Below are 7,116 nucleotides of genomic sequence, written 5' to 3'. Positions count from 1 at the left end.
GTTTGCCAAAAATGGAATCGAGTATCAATTTTTAAATTTAATTAAAATTATAGGCCGGGCATAGTGGCTCACGCCTGTAATCTCAGCACTTTGGGAGGCCGAGGCAGGAGGATTGCTTGAGGCCAGGAGTTTGAGCCCAGCAGGGGCAACATAGTGAGACCCCATTTCTACAGTTTTTTTGTTTTAAATTAGCCAAGCATGGTGGCACACACCTGTGGTCGCAGCTGCTCAGGAGGCTGAGGGGGGAGGATCACTTGAGCCCAGGAGGTCGAGGCTGCAGCGAGGAATGTTTGTACCACTGCACTTTCACCTGGGAGACAGAGCAAGACCCTGTCTCCAAAAACAAAAAACAAATTAGATAAAGGTTCAGTTCCTCAGTCAGACAGGCCTCATTGTAAGAGCTCAGAAGCCACACATGCCTGGTGGCTACTGATGTCTTGAACTTGGGCTTGGGTCTGCCTGCCTGAAGCCTGGTTCTGCCCACACCAGCATGACCTTCTGTCTCCTCTCCCATGAGCAGCCATATTGCGATCTGCCCCACCCGTGGCCATGGGGCTTCTGGGAGAGCGGGGATGTAAACAGTTCTGCACTGAGGCTGACCCCCATATCAATACAAGAACGCAAGGATCTCTACTAAAGAGACTCTTCTCCTCCATCAGCTCAGACCTGGGCCAGCTTTGCCTGTCTCTGGGAGACTCAACAAAAGCAGGCCTTGGAGGCTGCTCAGATGTACACACATACATGTGCACGTGCATGTGTGTATGCTGGGAACTGGGGAGAGAGCGTGGGTGATACTTCCCCAAGGATTGGCCAAGCCTTTCTGGGCTCTTTTCTCCATCTGACCCCCATCCCCACCTGCAGGAAGAATGACCCCTTTAAATCTGATCATGTCCCCTGCTGCTCAAAGCCCACCTTTGTGTCTACATAAAACCTTGCACACCTGTATTTATAGCAGCATTGTTCAAAACAGCCAAAATGCTGAAACAACCCAAAAGTCCAACAAAACAAAACATGGGGCCGGGTGCGGTGGCTCACGCCTGTAATCCCAGTACTGTGGGAGGCCGAAGAGGGTGGATCACCTGAGGTCAGGAGTTCGAGACCAGCCTGGCCAACATGGTGAAACCCCATCTCTACTAAAAATACAGACACACACACAAACAAAACAATAATCATTAGCCAGGCGTGGTGGCAGTCACCTGTAATCCTAGCTACTTGGGAGGCTGAGGCAGGAGAACTGCTTGAACCTGGGAGGCAGAGGTTGCAGTGAGCCAAGATCACACCACTATACTCCAGCTTGGCAACAAGAGTAAAAAGAAAACAAACAAACAAACAAAAAACACAGATAAACATATGGTGGAATGTTACTAAGCCTTAAAAACGAATGAAGTTTTCTGATCCATGCTACAACATGGATGCAGCTCGAAATTTTATGTTCAGTGAAAGAAGCCAGGCACAAAGGCTACACGTTGTATGATTCCATTTCTATGAAATGTCCAGAACAGGCAAATCCAGAGAGACAGAAAGCAGATTGTGAGGTGCCAGGGGGTGGGAGGGGCTGCCAGGAGGTAGGGAGGGGGAGTAACTGCTCATGGGTACAAGGGTTTGGGGAGTGAGGAAAATGTTATAAAATTGATGGTGGCGATGGCTGCACAACTCTGTGAATATACTAAGAACCTCTGAATTGTACACTGAATTGTGGGTGGATTGTACAGTACGCGAATTATATTTCAATAAAGCTGTTTGTTATATTTCAAAACAAAACAACAATCTTGGGCCCCCCTGCCCTCTGAGCACATCCAGCTTCCCGGTCATGATTCTCCAGGCCCTCTGCACCCCTCACAGCCCTCTCAGTCTAATTTATGCCACTCTCTAGACCCACCCCAAATCCTACACTCCTCATGCTCTTGAAATTCTCTCCACACCCAGCTGTGTCTGGCTTTGCCAAGCAGTGGGCCCATGGGAGGTTGGTCCCCCAGGAAATGTATATGTCTCCTAAAACCCAGCTCAGCCATCTTTTCCCTCAGGGACCATCTCCTGGCCTCCCCAGTGCTCTCTGTACCTTGCTTAGAGGTCCTGCAATGTCTACCTGGGTGTGGGGTGGTCTCCTGTGGGCTTAGCCTGTGGGTTTACCTCCTTTGTGTCTTCCCAGCACCCAGAACAGGGTGTAGCATGTCTCTGGGCAACAGAGGCTGCCACCATAGCCTCTTGCCTCCTGGGGAGGTCTCAGAGGTCCCGGAGGGTGCTGTGTTGTTTCTGAGCACAACTGGTGGGAGTTAGACACCAGAATGAGTTCATTCTCCCATCCATCCATCCATCCATTCATCCATCCATCCATCCATCCACCTACCCATCCATCTACCCATCCACCCATCCATCCATCCCTCTACCCATCTACCCATCCATCATTCCATCCTCCCACCCATCCATCTACCTAGCCCTCCATCTATCCATCCACCCCCTACCCATCCACTCATCCATCCATCCATCATCCATCCATTCATCCACCCATTTATCCACCCATCTACCCATCCACCCATGTGTCTATCCATCTATCCATCCATCCATCCACCATCCATCCTTCCATCATCCATCCATCCACCATCCATCCATCCATCCATCCATCCATCCACCATCCATCCATCCTCCATCCATCCATCCATTCATCCATCCATCATCCATCCATCCACCCATCCACCCACCCATCCATCTACCCATCCACCCATCTATCCTCCCATCCATCTATCCCTCTACCCATCTACCCATCCATCATTCCATCCTCCCACCCATCCATCTACCCAGCCCTCCATCCATCCATCCACCCCCTACCCATCCACTCATCCATCCATCCATCATCCATCCATTCATCCACCCATTTATCCACCCATCTACCCATCCACCCATGTGCTATCCATCTACCCATCCATCCATCCACCATCCATCTGTACATCCATCCACCTACCCATCCACTCATCCATCCATCCATCATCCATCCATTCATCCACCCATTTATCCACCCATCTACCCATCCACCCATGTGTCTATCCATCTACCCATCCATCCATCCACCATCCATCTGTACATCCATCCATCCATCCATCCATTCATACATCCATCCATCCATCTGTACATGTATCCATCCATCCATCCATCCATTCATCCATCCATCCATCCATCCATCCATCCATCCATCCATCCATACATACATACATACATACATACATCTGTACATGTATCCATCCATCCATCCACCCTGTGCAAGGCCTGGGGAGATGCAGAGTCAGTCTAGGATTGTCACGGTGTCAGGAGGGAGGTGTCAGATGTGTCTGAGAAACAGAGGCTGCCGCCCTGGCCTCTTGTCTGCTAGGGAGGTCCCGGGGTCCTAGAGGGTGCTGTGTGGTTTCTGAGCAGAGTTAGACACCTCCAGATGCCCTGAGCCCCCTCCCATCCCACTGCACACCCCGAGCTTCATGTTGATGCTGTGTGGCAACTGTGCTGAACCTGGCAGAGGTCCCCAAGGCAAGTGTTCTCCCAGGGTCATCAGGCTCAGCCTGGCTCCAAAGGAGTGAGTTTTGCTGCTGGGGCCATGGTGAATTTCTTGGCTCCATCCTGTGGGAGAATTTGAAGGTCCAATTGCAGCTTCTGTGAGGCCCGGGGTGGGCTCAGGCTGGAGATGTTGATCTCAGACCCCAGTGGTGGCTGTGGCACATCCAGGATGGGAGGGGCCGGTAGGGATGGCCTCCTGAGACTGGAAACCCCTTGAGAAGAACCCCAAGGTCTGGCCTCCCCAGCCTCTCACACATGCTCGGGGCTGACTGTAGGAGAGCTGGGGGCTTCCCCAAGTGGGGGCTCCACCCAGTCACTCTGAGGTCCTGGGCAGACCAGTCAAACCTCTGGCCTCTGGGTGAAATGGGCACAGCAGGTACCCAGGGCCCTGAGATGGCTGCATGCCCAGCGCTGAGGACAGCTGACCCAATCCCGGCTCAGGGCCCATACAGTCCCCTCCGGGGTCCTAGCTCGGAGCTCCATGCTCACCTGCCATGACGCTAGGAAGTCCCTCCCATAGCCATCTCCACTTCCCTGAATGGTCCAAGCTCCCACGGGCTTACTCGGCAGAGGGTGGACTCACTTCTCTCAAACACCGGTGGGGCCGCCCAGGGTCTCAGTGCCCCTGCCACAAAGAGGGCAGGCAATGGGGAGGTGGATGTTCAGCCCCTGCAGGTCATCTGCAGCCTGGACAGCTTCCCTCTGTGTCTGTCACCAAGAACCTTTGGCCCAGAGTGCGGCCCAGCTGGCCTGGCTCCTCCCAGGCCCGGCTGCCTCAGACGTGAGCTTGGAGGTGGCTGCTCTGAGACCCCTGCTCACACCCTCGCCACTGCCACCTGGACATGGGGCCGTCCCACGGCGACAGGCACATGCACCAAGACAGGCGTGTCCTCCTGCGGAACATTTAACTTGAGTCGCACCAGGCACTGCGTTATTATTTCTCCTCCCCTAGCCCACGGTTTCCCTTCTCTGTCCCTGCAGGGCCAAAACGCAGGTTACGGTTCTCATGATCTGTCCGCCTCGGCATCCCGGAGCGTCATGAACCCCGCCAGCTCTGCACCCAGGTGCTGATCACTGATGCTGTTATTGTGCTTGTGACAGGCCTTTGTCAATGGCCGCCATCCCCACGCCCAGCTGTGTCCCCAGACCTCCTGCTACTGTGACCCGAGAGGGTCAAGCAGTGCTGCCAGCCGTGCCCCAGGAGGCACCTGCTGGCTTCCTAGCCCCACCGCCTCTTCTCCAGTTGGAATGGACCCTGCTATGCCCCAAGAGCCAGTGGCATCCTGCCCCCTCCCCTCCCCTCCCACCACTTGGTGCCTGGAGGAGCCCAAGGACGCTGACCCCTGCATACTATTATGGGCTAGATCACCTTAAGGAACCCCATTGCTGAGGGCAGGTGGGCACTGAGAGTCCCTAGCACAAGGGAGCAATCATTAAAACCTTCCCCAGTGGTGAGCTGGGATGAGATGCCCATGGAAGGGAACATACTGGCGGGTGTGATGCCTCAGACTTTTGAGCAGTGGGGGTTCATCCTTAGATGGGTAGCCATGGATGGCTGTTGCAGGGAGCCCTGAATGCACTGAGGAAAGTCAGCGAGCAGCTGAGGGCCATTAATCAGCCTTTCTAGGGAGGCAGGAAAGCCAGAGGACCTCTTTGGCAGCTTCTATAAAGAGGCTTTCAGCTCTGATGGCTGCCAGGGAGAAAAAGCTGAGATCCGGCCCAGCCCCAGCTGAGGGGCTCCAGGGAAGAGCAGATGCATGAGCTTAGCAAGTCTTCTTGGTCAACAGCAGGACCCTGACTGGGACCCAGTGTGGCCACAGACTCGGGTCAGGGACACCTAGGGCAACACACCTGAAAGTCATACTCCTTACGACCCCTCTGAAACCTCTGGGCCTGGCCCAGTGTGGTGGCTCACGCCTGTAATCCCAGCACTTTGGGAAGCCAGGCGGGCAGATCACCTGAGGTCAGGAGTTTGAGACCAGCCTGGCCAACATGGTGAAACCCCGTCTCTACTAAAAATAAAAAAATAATAATAATAAAATAATAATAAAAAAAATAGCTGGGCGTGGTGGTGCCCGCCTGTAGTCCCAGCTACTTGGGAGGCTGAGGCAGGAGCATCGCTTGAACCTGGGAGGCAGAAGTTGCAGTGAGCCAAGATGGCACCACTGCACTCTAGCCTAAGCGACAGAGGGAGACTCTGTCTCAAAAAAAGGAAAAGAAAACAGAAAAAGAAAAGAAACCTCTGGGCCTGTTAAAGGCTGGCATGGGCCCCTTGCTGGAAGCTGCCCGAGGCCCCTTCCTGGATGAGGTGCCACAGGTCAGCTTCAGGCAGATGGCACCTTGGGCTATTGGTCTGTTCTCTGAACTAAAATTTAGGAATCTTAGCTTTTCTTTTCTTTTCTTCCTTTTTTTTTCTTTCTTTTTTTTTTCTTTTCTTTTTTTTTTTTTAAACAGAGTCTTGCTCTGTTGCCCAGGCTGGAGTGCAGTAGCATGATCTTGGTTCACTGCAACTTCTGCCTCCTGGTTTCAAGCGATTCTCCTGCCTCAGCTTCCCAAATAGCTGGGATTACAGGCACCTGTCAACACGCCCAGCTAATTTTTGTATTGTTAGTAGAGACAGGGTTTCACCACGTTGGCCAGGCTGGCCTCGATTTCCCGACCTTGAGATTTGCCCGCCTTGGCCTCCCAAAGTGCTGGGATAACAGACGTGAGCCACTGCGCCCGGCCTCTTTTTTTTTTTTTAAGACAGGGACTCACTCTGTTGCCCAGGCTGGAGTGCAGCGGCATGATCACAACTCACTGCACTCACTGCAGCCTTGGCCTCCTGGGCTCAAGCGATCCTCCTACCTCAGCCTCCCTAGTAGTTGGGACTACCGGCACACTCAGCTATATTTTTAGGTTTTGTTTTTGGTTTTGGTTCTTGGTTTTTGTAGAGACAGGGTTTTGCCATGTTCCCAGGCTGGTCTTGAACTTCTGGGCTCAAGCCGTATGCTCACCATGGCTTCCCAAAATGCTGGGATTCCAGGCATGAGCCATGGCATCTGGACTTATTCCCATTCTTGAAGAGCTGTTTCAAAAGTATCCCACACCATAGACATAGCCATTGAATTCCTTCTGGGGTACCATCTGGAACCCCAGAGACTTTCACTGGGCTCCTCCTCCCAGGGGACCCCAGGAGACCACCCTTTGTCCCATTCCCTGAGACAAGCAGTATTTTCATTGCTTTTTGCCACAGCCTGGCCAGATAGACCATCCCAGATTCTCCCCATTTTTTTCTGCACCAATTTCTGCATTAGGGTTTACAGTGGGTTGAATGGTGGACTCCCAAAAGATACGTCCACATCACATCCCTGAAACCTGTTCGTGTGACCTTGTTTAGAAAAAGGGTCCTTGCAGGCCGGGCGCGGTGGCTCCAGCCTGTAACCCCAGCACTTTGGGAGGCCGAGACGGGCGGATCACGAGGTCAGGAGATCGAGACCATCCTGGCTAACCCGGTGAAACCCCGCCTCTACTAAAAATACAAAATTAGTACATAAATAAAAAAATAGCTGGGCGTGGTGGTGCCCGCCTGTA

This window comes from Colobus angolensis, unplaced genomic scaffold (genome assembly GCF_000951035.1).
Source record: "Colobus angolensis palliatus isolate OR3802 unplaced genomic scaffold, Cang.pa_1.0 Scaffold9, whole genome shotgun sequence".
In the NCBI taxonomy this organism is placed as follows: Eukaryota; Metazoa; Chordata; class Mammalia; order Primates; family Cercopithecidae; genus Colobus; species Colobus angolensis.
Note: the sequence above shows the minus strand (reverse complement) of the source record.